The following is a 17,809-nucleotide window of genomic DNA, read 5'->3' as shown; positions in this document are numbered from 1 at the left end:
TTCTGCTGGGTGGGCTGCATTGTCCGCAAGCTTGACATGAGAGTCCCAAAACAAGAACACTGCTGGGAACTTGGACATGGCAAGTGAGCACCAGGAGGCTGGAAGAAATGCCTCAAGGATATCGTCAAAAAAGTACAACATCCCTCCTAACATCTGGGAATTCCTGGCTCAAGACTGCCTGAAGTGGAGGAAAAGCAACCAGGAAGGACCTGAACACCTCGGGTTTCATCACCAAGAATAAGCATCAACAGCAAAAGACTCACATGGCAACCGGCGCACCCCACCAACCGGTCCTCCATCCATTATCTGCCCCTCCTGTAATACAGGCTGCCAGCAGCACATTGGATTCCTCAGTCAATTTGGAACTCAGTTTTAGTATGGAAGCAAGTCATCTTCAACCCCGAGGTATTACCCAATATAAAGGAGATCTGGTTCTAAATTCCGCCAAAGTTTCCCTCCAAGTTACATACCATCATGACTTGGAATCTTTAATTCCTATCATCATTGGGTCAAAATCCTGGAACAACACCTTATCTCACAGAACATTGGAAATGCCTTGCCTATACAAACTATAGAGTTCAAGGAAGCAGCTTGCCACCATGGAATCAAGGGCAATTAAGGATAGGCAATAAATCCTTGCCTTGGCAGCAATGGTCATATCCTTCAGGACAAAAAAAATTAAGTGAAGAGGATTGATGGTTCAGCTTTGTAGGAGTTTGTCTTGTTTTAAAATTGCATAGCCTAGCACGCTGACTTAAACCACTTTAAGTTGGCAATGTACAAAATATCCTTAAATCAATGGTTTGAGATCACTGAGTGAGATTGATTTAGCCCTCAGACTTAATGTCAATCACAGGACTAAAAACTCAGCCTGCTCTTAACCTTTGCTGAAAAGATGAAAAAAATGCACAATGAGATTTTTTTTTCTGCTAATACTGTTAGTGTTTATTTGTCAAATTCAAAATCTTGGGGCCTTAAGTTTTCAGGAGAGAATTTGACTCTGGCTGCTTTCTTTAGAAATAAAGATAATTGAGGTGAAGTGAAGAAGGTAATTAGCAAAAGGATAATATGAGTCAGACAGAAGAAAAGATATACTTCAGCTAATGGTACAGTTCGGAATGTGCATAAAAGGATAAGTTAAAAATGTTCAAACTTACCTGCCATTTAGATTCTTACTTTTTGTGTTTTTGCATAAATTATCACAGATACTTTTTTTTTAAACAGTCATTTCAGTGATTTACTGAAGAAACAGTATGGGTAATTTTAACATTAGTTGATGTGTAAATTGTGCACTATTGAATTAATTGCCCAGTATATACACTATGCCTATTTTGTTTTCAATTAACTTCAATGGTGGGGAATATTAGGCAGGGTGTAAAATTGACAGCGAATTCAGTATTGTCCATTTCACACCCATGGACTAACTTAAGATAAACATGGCTTTTAAAAGGAAAACCAAAGTGGAGATATACATGATTTGGCTCAGCACAGACTATCCTGAAAGGATAGGCTGATATTTAAGACTGTGAATTACCTGTGGGGATATGATTTGCAGCCAAAATAATGCCCATTCTCCTAATGTCAAATTGACAGGCAATTTGAATGTAATCTCCTAAACACAGGCTTCAGTTTAAAAATGGGCGTTCTCACTCTTAAATCAGTGTAAACAATCAAGAATCCAACTCACGCATGTATTGCTTTTATTTATGTGAGTGAAGGTTTCAATCCATTTGACCATCATTTATGCACATTGAGCACAGCATGTTGGAGGACATACAATAATGAAAGCTTTTCAATTTTTAATGTGATTGAAGCTATAAAATAGCAGTCAAAGAAACAGGAAACACAATGCATGACGCAATGGGATTACTTTCAAACAAATACCTGACAAGTAGCAACAAGGCAGAAAAATTACTTTATAACCTACTGCAGTTAAAATTCTGGTCTCAATTTTCCACCTGAGTTGAACCAGTGTATTTTCAGTAAATTCATGTACATATAATTCTTCAGTCTGGAGATGAAGTCACCATAATGAGCCAAGATATGTTTGGAGGCAAGGATCAATAGACTCAAAAAAGTGAAGAAATTCAGAAGTGGTGTAATAACATGCATAATACACTTGTACCTGGCTTTCTTTGATTCTGACACAGGCTACTTATTTTAACCAGGTTATATGCGTTGCTCAGTGCACCAGGAATTTCAGCTCTTGTATTATTTCACTGCAGCATTATTAACATCACATTTACAAAACAATTACAAATTGGAACTGTTGATGGGCAACAAAGATATTCACAACAACAGAAATTGTACATTTTGAGGAAGCATTGACCCAAATTATATACAATAGACGTGGATAAATGAGTTATCACACCAGTAAATGTTACTTATCATGGTCATTTACACAAGTATAACAACATCTGGAACCAACCAAAAATGGTACAATGTTCTTTTTATCATTCTGATGTTTATAGAATGTAAAACGTATTACATGTAAACAAAGACCATCAAATTGAAATCACTCCAGTTAGTTCCCATTTTGCTGACACAATCCTAATTAAATTCAAAATGTTGAGCACCATTAAACTACAGGAAGAGTTTAAAGGAGTAGATGAAAAAAGCGAACTTTCTTTTGCTTAACAAGTTAAAATGATTACAACAAAACACATCCAGACCATATAATGAAAACACCGTATCACATGTTTCGAAAATAATCAAGGAATTAAAACATTTATTATGAAGATATAATTAAGTTACAGTTCAATTTTCACCCCGAAGTAGCATAGTAAGGAAAATTTGTATTTTCTTTAAGATACCTGTGGAATCTCTGAGAATGCTTGAAAGGGAATTACATGTTTGCCCCAATTGTAAAGGCATCAACTGAAATTGTCTTGAATAATAAATACTAGTTCATGTGATCTGGTGACCTTGACCTGGAAGCAGAGAAAATAGGAAGGAAGTTACCATATGAATGTGGCACTTAAGAAAGTTGTAGTCAAAGGAGTACTGCAGCATATATCAAGATATTAGCTAAAAGGAAGACTCAAGAATTGAATAAAATAAAGATTAAAACAGAATTTGGGTAAATGGAGTGAAGAATGGGATTGATAAGAGTGCATCTTTTCGAAAGGATTCTTTGACATGCGGATCAGTGTAGTGACTTAGGGATGAAAAATGGTGTTATAACTGTGGAAGAGGTGAGTTCAAAGTGGAGAAAGAGAAGAATACAATTTGTACCTATTTTCTACCTACGAACATTGAATACAAAAACAAGAAAGTAATGCTAGACCTTTACAAATAACTGGTTAGGCCTCAGCTGGAGGTTTTGTACAATACTACATACTGCACATTAGATTTTGGAGAGGAGTCAGAGGACGCTTTCCAAGAAAGAAGGACGGCAAAGATTGGAAAAACAAGATTTTTTCCCTGTGATAGTTCTCTCCAGCTATCAAATTAGGATTTTGTCCATAGATTAATTAATTAGACTATATCCAATCCTGTATTTTTTTTTCACAGAAGTCTCTGAACTCATCAATTACCAATTCTCCGCCATGGTTAACCTAGTTGTGTCTAATATGCCATGATTTTGTATATAATAATCATTTAGTCCGTATTATGTATTCTTGTATCTTTTGGTTTATGAAGACTTACTACAAGTCATGGTGCTATATTTCTCACCAATCTCTTCTATTAACCTTGTATACTCTTTATCAGCTATGCCTCCAATTTTAGCAGGATTTCAAACCTTAAATTGACTATGTTTAAAAAAGTTTCAGTTTCTCTGAATCTTATTACCTGGTGCCATCAATAATGGTTTTACATCCTGCTGAGTAACATTACATTTTGTGAGGGGAAATGATAATGTCCTGAGTGGGTAAACCTGACAAAGATAATTGTCCTATAATTCTTCTTGTCAGTTTTCATTTGTGCATTCTTTACAGGTTTGCTCAACAGCATAGGTATTCTACTAGATCAGTATCATGCTACATCATTACTTACATAACTGCTTACCTCTGCTATTTTACATGGAATAAAACCCCCTTTCATGACCTCAATGTGTTATCATTACCAAACCTAAAGTAAGCAGTACTTTTACATTCCTTAATTCTGCATCAATTCTCGCTACTTAGCGAATCAAGATAGTATTTTAATCCATCAGTTCCACATACTGTCAAAGTTAAAAGTGTTCTGCACTGCACATTTGAAGAAATCCATGACCAACCTGTTCATTACATATTAGGCCAGTACAATTCATTTGGATCCAACATTATCTTCATCTTCTTCATCATTTGGAAGACCGTATCTCTCGTCTTTGAGCAGTTTATTATTCAATGATGCTTGCAATCACACCTGAAGCACCTATTAAATGCTCCTTAGACATCCTTGTGATTAATTTTACTATTATTGTTGTATGGTGGTGCATTCATTGCTTTGCCATCCTTCTTCAAGGGGCAATGACATGAAAAGCTTTACGATGGATGATGAAAATGCATTAGTGGTGGCAAGAAGTCCCCAATTGTAGGTGAATGCTTCATTTTTCAGGAACCTGATGGATAGAGGGATTAACTCTTAACGAATGTCTCAAGTGTATTTTTCCAATGCTCAAACTTCAGCTGGAAATGTTGAATGATGATGATGATGCCTTTCATCCTCAGCCTTCCCCCTTTGTTGTGCAGGATTGTTAAGAGTGCAGCACCTTACAATGAGTTTGGCGACCCTCACTGGACCACAGTGTAAAGCACCCCTAGAATAGACTGACCATCGAAATCTCAATTTATGAAGCAAGTTAGAGGGCCTGGGGTGAGCTTCTCAGTCGGAGAGTCAATGTGGATTTAATGGGCTGATTGGCCTCTTTATGCACTGTAGGAATTCCATGATAAGCACTTAGAATATGCATGGCAGTTGTGCTTGATGTATTGTGCAATAGTTGAATAACTGGGGCTTAGTAAAGTAGTCGACAAAGAGGATGAAGTCAGTGCCATGGACGTGAAAGAGATCAGATACAATTTTGGACCAAAGATGGGTAGGAATTTAATGTGACATCAGTAGTTATTTGTGTTGCTTTGACATATGCTCTTGACATACCTCACATTTCTTGATGATGGCTTTAGTGTCATTGCACATATCTGGCAAATAGACTGTTTCTCTTGAGAATCTTCTCTTCTGACCTAGGCCCAGGTGTGAATGATGTGGTTGAAGAGTATCAAGTCATAAAGATGATTTGCTGACTTGCCTACCTTTAGTAATTACTCTCCAGGAAATGCCTAGTTCATCCTGGTGAAAGCAAAATCCTCTCACAGGTTTGTGGATATGCTGAATTGAATCAGACCACTCTGCAACAATGGTTTCCCACAGTTTATGAAGTGTAGAATCTTTCTCCACTTCTTAACACCCCAAGAATAAAGGACACTTAACAGTAAAATTTAAAAATCTTTAAGGATTGTGGCCAAGCAAAAAAGGAAAGGTTAGCTCTGAGTTAAGTTGAGACCTTTTGGAACTGTTTTAAAGTATTGTTAACTGTGTGAAATAATTTTTGTGCTTGCGTATTTTTTTTATGTTCTCTTTTATTAAATGTTTAAGATAAAATCATCACAATTGGTCAGCGATTTTATTTCCTGATTTCAAAACGCCTTCTCAATTACAAAATTGTTTTGGCAGCTGTTTCTAGTTTCCCTTTGGGATTTAGGCAGTTCAACCATCAGCAATGCTTTGATAAGCTATATCACAAGGAAATTCAATGGCCTTTCTGCTCCACAGACCCTACCAGTAGTGAATGTGATACAAAGCAATCTGGCAACAAATTACTCCTTCAACAATTTACCCATTGTTCCCACTTAGTTCATGCATTCATGTTCATCAATAGACAACTTAATGGCCACTTGTCCACTCCCCGATCCCCCACCCCACAATCCCATCCACCAACCCCAAGAATGTGCATGATAGAAAATGAATAATGCTTGTGATTTAAATAAGCAATAGTTTTTATCAAAATATTACACTTGCCATCAACCCTCACTCTTCAAACTTACCGTTATGCTGGGGACCACTCTGCAGCAGATCAGTGTGACTCTGTAAGGTCAGGCCTAATGGATCTGATAACCCCCTACTGCATTTGGTAGTCAAATTTGCATCCAGAGCCTTAATGGTGGTTTATATGTATATGGACTAATTTAATTGCTCACATAGCTTGGTATTCTATCCGTGAAAAATACATCAGATTCATCATGCTTGAGATGGACTGCTCCAATCTTTGCCATTATGGTGAGTTTATTTTGAAGGCTTGTCAGTGAATCTTGCACTGGAGTGTTTGGTTGGTTGTTTGCCGGGATTGGGACAGGGAGAGGGGTGGTGTGGTGGTGGTACTGGTGGTGTTAGAGTTGTGGGTGCGGGGGGTGGTGGTGTTGAGGTTGGGGGGGGGTGGTGGTGCTGGTTGGAAGGGATCAGTAGTGAACAAGTCCCAGGAGATAACTCATGTGTTCTGATGTTTCTCCTGTTTCAATTTTATTTATTAGTCACAAGTAAGGCTTAATTAACACTGCAATTAAATTACGGTGAAATTTCCCTGTTTCTTGGCCCCATTAGATCAGTTGATTAAAAAAACAGTTAGCGCATCATTTTTTTTTTCAAGAAGCCAATACTACAGTGCCAAAACATTTCTTTAAAGAGACTCCCATCCCAAAATAGAAAAAGGAATGATATACCTGACACTTATTGTGTTCTCCGTTTCTCTGATGTCTCATGTTGATGAGCAATGCTCAGTTGCTGTTCCACGTTTACCTATCACTTGTAAACTTGAACATAAGAATCTGGATGAGAACTCACCCTGAAGTGTGATGGTCTGCTACCGAAGCTAATTTCTCATTTCATTCCTAATTCAGGCATAGTCAGCACCTGATCCATCGCCAAACCTGGAGATGGATCTAGACTTCACTTTTGAATATTGCTGACTCTGTCACATTGGTAAGTGACCCAAATCATTTTTAACTTCAATGAGAAGAGAGGCAAGACAATTGCAAGTTCACAACCTAAGAAACCAGTGCCCATAGGCTCCAGCAGTACAATCACACTTAATCAAAATTTAGGTAAAATTCCCATTTACTAAATTGCTCTACAATTGAAGATTAGAAATTTCTGGCGAAAAAGATATTACTTAAGAACATAAGAACATAAGAAATAGGAGCAGGAGTAGGCCATCTAGCCCTTCGAGCCTGCCCCGCCATTCAATAAGATCATGGCTGATCTGTTGTGGCTCAGTTCCAATTTCCCGCCCTCTCCCCATAACCCTTAATCCCCTCTCTTATCAAGAACCCATCAACCCGCTTCTTAAAAATATTTAGCGAGGCAGCCTCCACCACTTCAACGGGCAGAGAATTCCAGAGATTCACCACCCTTTGAGTGAAGAAGTTCCTCCTCAACTCCGTTCTAAACCGCCTTCCCTTTATCTTGAGGCTGTGCCCCCTAGTCCTACTGTCTTTTTTGAGCAGGAAGAGTCTCTCCACCTCTATCCTATCCATCCCATTCATCATCTTATACGTCTCAATGAGATCTCCCCTCATTCTTCTAAACTCTAACGAGTACAAGCCTAGTTTATTCAGCCTCTCCTCATAGCTCAATCCCCTCAACTCCGGTATCAGCCTAGTAAACCTCCTCTGCACTCCCTCCAGGGCCAAAATATCCTTGCGCAGGTGCGGCGCCCAAAACTGCACACAGTACTCCAGCTGCGGCCTCACCAATGCCCTATACAGCTGCAGCAAGACCTCCCTACTTTTATATTCAATCCCCCTCGCTATGAAGGCCAGCATCCCATTCGCCTTCCTGACCACCTGCTGCACCTGCAAGCTGGGTTTTTGCGACTCATGCACAAGGACCCCGAGGTCCCTATATAGTAAAGTAATTAACTTGTGAAATTAAGGAAAATAATGAACATTAAAGAATGAACGTGTCTTTGGAACCAATGGATGTTTTATGTACAAAATAAGTAAGTGGCATTGAATCCCTACAGTGCATGGGTTGCAATATTTCAGAGCTAGTAACTTTCTACCAAGGATGTTTCAAGGATCTCACAGTGTTAATGGTTCAACAGCTTTTACCCTTGGCAAGGCAAATCAATTTCTTTGAACTTGTTAGCTCAGAATTTCAACTGGAAGAAATTTCACATCGTTAAACGAACTTGTTCAGCTCTTGATTGGGTCCTGAAATGAAAAGTCCTCCCTCCCTGGAGTTTAAACCGAGAAAAGTTTTCTTGAAATATACAAGAAGATATAATAAACTAACCTATCGGTTTAGCTCAGTTGGCTGGACAGCTGGTTGATGTAGAACAATGCCTAAAAGTGTGGGTTCAATTCCAGTACCAGCAGAAGTTATTCATGAAGGACTGCTTCTCAACTTTGTCCTCACCTGAGATATGATGATCCTCAGGTTAAATCAGCATCAGTCAGTATTCCCCTCAAAAGGAGAGAGCAACTTATGGATATCTAGGACAATGATGACTTTACCCTCACTACAATTCACTATAATTTCTTGTTAACTGGAAGTGTCTTTGACTCAAACCAAACTGAGTTCTTAAGAAAACTTGACCCCTGTTGACAAAGATGGCTAAATTGCACAGTCCTACAGCTATGACGTATTTTTAAAAACAAATTTCAGTTGAATTCAAAAGAAATTTCAGTTACGTATTCTTTTCTTGCAGAATTAAATTAACTTTTATTGAATTTAAGAACTTTGAGAACTGTGCTGCCCAGGTCGAGGAAATATAGATGGCTGGCTACTGACCAAGCGTAAAGGCAGCCCAAGGACATTCTTCACTTCCTGGCAATGATTCAAATGCTGTGACAATGTTTTTAATTTTTTTTAAGTTTGAGCAGCAGTCTTTAAATGTTAGCTTATTAACCTAATTAAGTTTGTAATTTGCCCATCAAATGTGTTAGTTCTGTTACGACAGGAATTTCTGAATTTTAATATCCAAACAGGACTTTGTTCACAAGGACTCTTGTTCCTGAATTTCCAGTCTTTCCATTTCTGGCTGTTTGCATGTCACCCCTCATTCATTCTTTTAATTTCTCCTAGCATCTCCTCATTTCACCAATACGTCCCCAAGCCTCTGCCCAGATGTTCAGGTGCACTGTTGAATTCCCTTCTTCCAGCCAGGCCATGTCTACCTCCAGCTGGAGTCTTGCACTTCTGTTGTCTAATTTACAAAGTATATGTGGAGAGGATGTTTCCTGTTGTGGGGCAGTCTAGAACAAGAGGTCATAGATTTAGGATAAGGGGTGGCAGATTTAAAACAGAGGAGGAGAAATTGATGAGCCTGTGGAGTTCACTACCCCAGGGTGTGGTGGATGCTGGGACATTGAGGGCCAGATTTTACCAATCGGAGGCTAAGTGCCGGATCCGGACGTAAGATGAATCCAAGCCCGGAATCCTCGTTCCAGCGCACCCATGCACTTTTTGTCGGCTCCAGTCTGGTCCGTGCTGTGGGGCGGGGCTTAGCGCTGCCGGAACGATTGGAGCTCTGAACTGCGCATGTGCAGTTTGAAAAAAGCCTGAGACAGTGTGCCTGGGCGCGAAAGATAAAACGGAGAGCCGGGGTGGCGGGGGGAAATAGGGGGGAGGATGAGCTGCAATCGGACCCCCCTGGGAGGTAGGCCCTCTCCCAATCAAACTCCCCCTGGGAGGCAGGCCCCCCCGATCAAATCCCCCCCCCCCCCCCCCCCGGGAGGCAGCCCCCCACCCCCCCGATCAGACCTCCTACTCCAAGAGGCAGTCCTCTGGTGGACCCCACCCCCCTTCACTGGGGGTGGGGGTGGGGTGGGGCCTGCCTCCGGGGGTGGGGGGGGGGGGGGAGGGCGGTCTGACTGTGGGGAATGGGGGGGTGGGGCTGCCTTCCAGGGTGGTCTGACTGCGGGGGGTGGGGGGAGGAATGGGATGGTGGTGAAGATGCCAGCATTGGACTAGGATAAACACGTAAGAAGTCTCACAACACCAGGGTAAAGTCCAACAGCTTTATTTGGTAGCAAACGCCACTAGCTTTTGAAGCACTGCTCTTTTGTCAGGTGAATGGGAGTTCTGTTCACAAACAGGGCATATAAAGACACAAACTCAATTTACAGACTAATGATTGGAATGCGAGTCTTTACAGCTAATAAAGTCTTAAAGGTACAGACAATGTGAGTATATGCATTGCCATGGAGAAGGTACTAGTCAATGGTAACTGACAGTTAACTGCCAAGCATTATTTGAAATTCAAACCAGACAGTTTGACTCTAAATGTTCAGTCGATCATGGGACCATATCTCAATTCTGCCATCACATGACAGGAGTAATTGACTTGAGTCCAGTTCTCCCTTGAACATGGTCCCCAATTTTTATACCTTGTGACTGCTTCCCCCAACCTAGACCTTGGTGGTGACCTACCCATTACTCACTTTAATTGAGATAGGAAGGTGGGTGGGTAGTTAAGCTGCTTCAAGCAGGTGGGTTGACACTTCAAACATGATAATGAAGCTGCAAGCCTCTTATTATTCAGATTTACAATTTTAATTGGGAATGGTCATGTTTTCCTGCGCCTCAGGAAATCAGGCAGCTGTATCCAGGTAGGACTTACATCTACATGAGGTAAGCATCTTCACACGTATCTCCTGGATCCAATGTGGCTACCTGAGCAACTCCAGTGTCAAGACATTGCCTACCAGCCACCACTGACCTAGTAGAAAAGGTCTTAATTGCTTTAGACCTCTAGCCTTCTCCTAGCCCTCCAATACTTTTCCAAATGTTTCATATTCCCCCCCAACCCCCACCATGCCACTCAACCCCCCCCCCCCCTTCCCCTCAAGACCTTCATCTACAGTGATCTCCGACCTTTCATGTCCAGGTTGGACAGTGTACAATGAGGATCTTATTCTAAAATGACCATTCCATGTGTATCACAGGACTGCATAATAAAACTGGTCTGAAGGTCAGGTAGGATTGTTAGCTGCCCAGAGATCATCCCCTTTAAAAATGTAAGCAAACGAACATTAACATTAACAGGGTGCCAAGTCTACCGACCTCCTTCTAAGGCTGATTTCAGTAATGTTGATGAGTTAAAATTTTCCTTATGTAGTTCTTTCTAATCGAGTTTACAGTTTCATTGTACATACAACAGAGACAAAGTCTTCGCCCTTCTTTCTGGTAATGCACTGGAGTGCTTTTCTTTTGGCTGAAAGGTCAGCCAAACAAAGCATTTTTTTACAAGGTTGTCCCTCAGATGTGAAATTTCCTGGGAATGATATCCAGAATCATTAATATTTTAACGGAAGCATTTTTTTTCAAGTTATTCTGACTAATGGAGAGATAAAAGCTAATGCAGTTGTGTCAACCTGGGCTCAACACTTAAAATTCAGCTTTATGTCATTGATTAAAATATCAAACAAACGATCCAGGGCACTCAAAAGTAATTGTGTCTGCCTCTATTTTCAGAGTTCATATTGGCTTTCCAGGTGGCACAACTCTCAAATGGCACTAAGTGTCAGGAGGAGAATGGCAAGAACTTTACAATCATCAGCAGTTCAGCCTAATGAAGGTCAGACAAATGCTGACTCTGCTTCTAGATTGCATGATGCATTTTCCTGGAGGCTGCAGATGTTACCTTGTTGAACAGCTTCAAACACACACCCCGGAGTCTGCTAGAAAACAAATGAACCTTTCGCACCATCTACAGTAGCTGTCAAATTAAATGAATTTGGAGGAGTTTACTAATGGTTTAGTTTTGGATCCAATGATTCCTGGAAAAACAATAACAAGATCATTTTGCTTAAATCGTCATTACAAAGAACAAAGAACAAAAACAGTCCACGAAACAGGCCCTTCGGCCCAATGAGCCCGCGTCGCCATTTTAACATTACCAGTCCCCCCCTCCACCCATGACCCTTATCTATTGTTTTATGGCAATCCACATTGAGGGAAACTAATTTAGGGACAATTTGTTACTTCCAATCAGCCTAATAGCACATCTTTGGGGTGTGGGAGGAAACCGGACCACCCAGAGAAAACCCATGCAAGCACGGGGAGAATGCGCAAACTTCCACAGACACTGGCCCAAATCCATGTGTCTGCACAGCAAACAGTGATAGTCACTGAGCTGTCGTGTTGCCCAGCATCTGGTCCAGTTTAAGCGCACACTAATGACATGAAGCACTAGGCCACTCTCGAACATTCAAGAGCAGCCCTAGTACGACCCATCGCGTGTATGCCCCTCGTTGGACAACAAGGCGGACCGACTTAAAACCTGTGAATTAAAAGAGAAAAACATTATCATACCACATCCTTTTACATTACCAGGGATGTCCCAATGCTAATGAACCTTATTTAAAACAATCTCTTATATCCTTCCATCTCCAACCCACACATGTGCCTGTCTAAGTAACTCTTAAACAACTCCAGCGTGCCTGCCTCCACCACCTTGCTTGGCAGAGCATTCCATACCCCCACTACCCTCTGTGTGAAAAACCTCCCTCTAATATCCGTATTATACCTCTCCCCCCTCACCTTAAGCCCATGGCCCCTCGTACTGTGTGTCTCTAACATAGAATAAACAGAGGTAAGCTATTTCCTATCTATACCCTTCATAGTCTTATATACCTCGATTAGATCCCCCCTCAGTCGCTGTCTTTCAAGGGAAAACAGCCCCAATTTGCTCAATCTTTTCTCATAACCCAGTCCTTCCATACCAGGCAACATCCTGGTAAACCTCCTCTGCACTCTCTCCAGAGTCTCCACATCCTTCCGATAGTAAGGTGACCAGAACTGGGCGCAGTACTCTAAACCATTAACTGAACCATTTTAAAGCCAATAGTTAAATAATATCAATATCACATGACAACCTTGACATATTAACAAAATAAATCAGCCATTGGTTGAAATCTGCATTCTTATGTTGTTTTAATGATCTCAGTTTTTTTTGCCAAACATGAGATGGTTTTATTATATGAACATACAGCAATAAGAAATAGGAACAGGTATTGGCCATTTGGCCTCTCGTGCCTGCTCTATCATCAATAAGATTATGGCTGATCTTCTACCTCAGCACCTACCTTCCCACATTATCCGAAGATCCTCCAGCTCCCTTAGAGCCAAAAAATCTATTGATCTCTGTCTTGAATATGCCCAATGACAGAGCATCTACAACTCTCTAGTTTGTTCTACATGAAACATAGAAAATAAAAGCAATAGCAGGCCATTCAGCCCTTAGAACCTGCTCCGCCATTCATTTTGATCATGGCTGATGACAGTGGCAGGGTGACGAGGACTGCTGCCTCACAGCACCAGTTTCTCATGTTCCACTCTTGCCTTGGGTTACTGCCTGTGTGGAGTCTGCACGTCTCCCAGTGTTTGCATGGATTTCCTCCACATGTTCCAGTTTCCTCCCGCAGTTTGAAAGATGTACTGGTTAGGGTCATTGACCATGTTAAATTCTCCCTTAGTGTACCCAAGCAGATGCCAGAGTGTGGCGATGAAGGGACTTCCACAGTAATTTCACTGCAGTATTAATATAAGCCTATGTGTGACCCAAATAAGTAAAATTCAATATCCTCATCCCACTTTCCCACCATATTCTTTGATCCCTTTGGCTCTAAGAACAATGGAAGGGTTTTCACGTATTGCTCCAGCGAGACTGGAAAATCCCACCCAAGGCCAACGAATATTTCTGTTGTCTGTCCCTGCTCTAATTCCTTGGTGGGCTGGGTGGTAGAATTCCTGGGTATATCTAATTTCTTCATGTTCTTTCGTTTCTTATGAAGGATCATAACCTGACTGACATCACAGTATAATTTAACATATCTTGCAGATATAGATTAAACAACATTTGTGTTTGCTGGTATAACTAAGGGGAAGTTAGTATGGGAAGATGAAATCCTGGAAAGAGAGCGATAAATGAACCAAAGGGTCTTATTCATCTGAACTTTTCTTTTGAGGGAGGGTTAGATCTAAAGGTGCGGAGAGTGTGTCTAAAGTTCAACTAATATGGTAGACTTTAATGCAATGAGATTTCATGAGTTAATATATTTTGTAAATTCATCACAAGAATTAATTGAATAGTTTTGTACATAAAACATGATTGCAATATTAAAGCAAAACCATATTTGTTTCTCTATTGCATGTATACTACTAAAGCGCATTTCTGATTTGTTGACCTTGCAAAAGAAATTAATGGTACAAATATCTGTGTGACGCTGCTACATGAGCTGGGATAATTTATCTTGGCAAGATATGATAAGAACATTACACAGAAACTAACAGAAAGTCAGTGAAAGAATCCTAGAAATGTTATAAAATGAAACGTGATCATTCAGCAATTGTAACAAAGGAAAAAGAATGGAACTCGCAAACAATCCAGTTGAGTGATCCTCTATTCCATTGACACCAAATTTGTAAGTACATTCATGAAAAATCCTAAAAAAACAAATCCTTTACAGCGGATGACCAGAGCCAGACACTCCAAAGCACATAAAAACCACAACGAGCTCTCCATGCCTAAATCAGCACGGTTAGAGGCTTGTTTATTGTTAAATAAGGGGAATAGGAATGCCTTGCACTGAGCAGGAATGAAGGATAGTGACCCAAAGATTTCACCTCTTTTTCCCTTTCTTCATAAAATTGGTTTGAGCTTAAAATTGGCCTTGAAGTACAGCAAACAAACAGAGTTGAGAGCCAATTGGTCCCTGTTGCTTGTCCTCCTTGAGCGTTTAAGTGAGATTACCTTATAATCCAGAATATGAGTTGCATCTCCAACATCTCATGATTTCTCAGACTTAAGGGCAGGGGAGTTCTGTGCTGCCCCAGACTTTCCTTTTTTGTTCATAACAACTAGATGCCTATGAAGTTCCCTCACTGGCTTTCCAGTAGACCTTGCAGGCCATTCTTTCTGATTCTTGTTCCTTCTGCCACTTCTTCATCCAGCTCCTCATGGCCTATGCCTCTGCTCCATCTGCCAAGTGCTCTCCCATGTTGGTGAGACCTGGCCAAAAACCTCCATGGCAATCATGGGGCTTGGTGCAAATTGGAGAGACAAGTGTGACTTTCCTGTTTATACAATTATTGAAAATAAGTAAAGTGATGAGATTGAATTTCTTTCCTAAGCCATATTTTTATTGATTTTATTTTATAATTTCATGAAATAATTTATCAAATAACATCTCTTTTGGTAATACTTTTAGTGAATGCACTGAGCTTGACAGAGGCTATGCTACATGGTAGAACACAGGGATAACATAGGAATTGCAAGTATGTGATATCTCATGATCACTGTTACACCATTGTACATCTTTTGTGGCAATGAACTATGAAGAAGTAAGTTATTCAATGTATGTTACATTGTCAGATGGCTATATACAACTTTCTCTAATCCTTTTTTATCCTAGGGCGCCCATGAGTGGCCCAGGGAAATTGGAAGATTCCAAGGGAATTTGAACATTTCAGAAAATACATATTGGTGGAATTTTGTGAGTGTATTAGAATCCCATGACTTTTTTTTGAAGTGAAGAATTGTAATTCCTTCCAAGTAAATAATTGCGAATCAGCGCTCTATTGAACCATAACATTGTCTCATATTTTTCCAACATGTTCTGAATTTACAAAATGAAGGATTTACAACTTTGGATGCAAAGGTTCAAATGTTTAAAAGAGGGAAGACAAGTTTTGTAAAAAGCCTATTCAAGTTTACTGTTGAGGTTGAAAAGGAAATAAATTGCCATGAACTTTAATTCAGTGCTCAGGTTATATGAAAGTACGAATGCAACAAAAATATTTATTAGCAGTCTGATTTTAATGTTTTATTTAAATTTCCATTTATCACATCGCAGCAGGCATAGGAAGAGAAAGTCATTAACATGTCAAAGATGTTACCAAAATTGTAAGATTGACAGCTAATGTATAAATGAAATGGATAGAATTAGTGCAAGTTTAATACAGTTATCAAATTATTTTTGCATTAATAATTCATTGACAATTAATGTAATTTAATTTAAATACATGGAACAAAAATGTTTGGTTACTGATATTAATATAATGCTGGCAAACAAAAACAACACATTAAATGTTTGACATTAATTAGTATGCAGAAAATTCATCACAGAATATTACAATTCAGTAAGAACCTACTTTGTTTACTCAAGCAGAATAGATTATTATTCCTGACTCCAGTATCAAAGGAGATACACCAAAGACATTCCATCTTACTAATTGTTATTGTCCTCTGCCTTGACATGTTAGTTTTCATCTCCGATTGTTAATTCTGGGGCCATGTTTTTTTATGTAACCTAAATATTAATGAAAGCAAAAAAGCTGACCATACTTGTTAGTAATTGAAACTTTTGTACTTAATCATTTTTTTGTGCTCATGAAAGCGAAGTGTCAGGAAATGAAACAATTATTCAGGGACTAGCTCAACCATATTTTTAGAATAAATGTGGTTTAAGTTGACAACAATGACAAGTTCACCTTTATATTATGTAAATGCTGAGAGCAGCATATCACCAGAACAATCCCGTGAAGAAGAATTCACAGACAAAGCTTTGGGGTACATTGTCATTATGATTAATGAAAGCAACTGTTGAAGCATTGACCTAAAGTGGCACTGGGTTGATTGATCATATTGGTATCTGATCTGTAAGACTTGATGCTTTCCTAAGAATTAAACTGAGATGGATGGAACTCATCTAATTTACAATCCAAATCAGGTATCGCTCAAGGCAGGATTCGGTATCACTGCCAGCTTGAGACATGGATGAGGCATCTAATCTCGCTGTTAAGTGCGTGTCCATTAATGGCAAACAGGGTGATCCAAACATATCTCATGCTATGAGACCATCCGGCTATCATCTCTGTGTGCTCCTCTTATGGCACTGTGGATGAGGGTGCAAGCTCCTCTGCTCCACTGCCAGTGACCATCACATCTTCTGAGGCCACGATGAATGAGAAGTTTCCAGCAATGTCGCTGAGCACAGCCTCCCAGGTGGAGCCTGCTCATGCACTCCATCATTCAAAGGATGACCACCAAGGTCATTGGGGCTGATACATCACAGTCAATAATCTGACTCCAATGCTGCCACCACTGGAGAGTGTTACAGAGCACCCCCAGAATGGCCCAGGCAGCAGAACCTCACCTTTAGTAGCCCTATTGTTCTGTCAATCACTGCCCTTGTGCAGGCATGACTCTGATTGTACCTGTCTTCCACCTCTGTCCTTTTGTGTCAGAATGGAGTTATGAACCATATTTTCAGTGGATACCACCCAGCTAATCTGGAGCCACAAATAGCCTTTGCACCTGGAAGAGTCGCAGAATGTATGCACCATGGGAGTTGTCTCCTTGCTTTGCTGAAACTTGAAGAATCTGTGTCCTGTATTAATATACTACCAGTATGTTCAAGGAGTGGTAACCCTTCCCAGAAACAGCCACCTGGCTGACCCACTGAAGCCTTGATTGTCACATGAGGCTATCCTGGATAGAGGATTCAGCAAAGCTGTGAATCCTCTGCTTTGCTGAGCCTGGCTGACTTGGTTCGTCTGGTAATGAATGAATGTGCAGGCCCATCTGAACAGAGCATCAATTATGAGTTTGACATAGCTATGGATTGGTGATTGGAACACTCTACACGGTTCCTTACAGACTTCTGAAATTATCCTTATGCATACTCCTGTGACCACCCATACTCCTTGGACCTCCAGTCCAAGTATGCAGCATAATGATGCCCTAGAGGGATGGAGCCTCCTGCAGCACTGGCTCTCAGACATGTTGAAGTCCTGTGCAGGACTCTGATTTTTAAAATAGTTACGC

Source organism: Carcharhinus amblyrhynchos, chromosome 3 (genome assembly GCF_965287045.1).
Source record: "Carcharhinus amblyrhynchos chromosome 3, sCarAmb.v2.hapA, whole genome shotgun sequence".
NCBI lineage: Eukaryota > Metazoa > Chordata > Chondrichthyes > Carcharhiniformes > Carcharhinidae > Carcharhinus > Carcharhinus amblyrhynchos.
Note: the sequence above shows the minus strand (reverse complement) of the source record.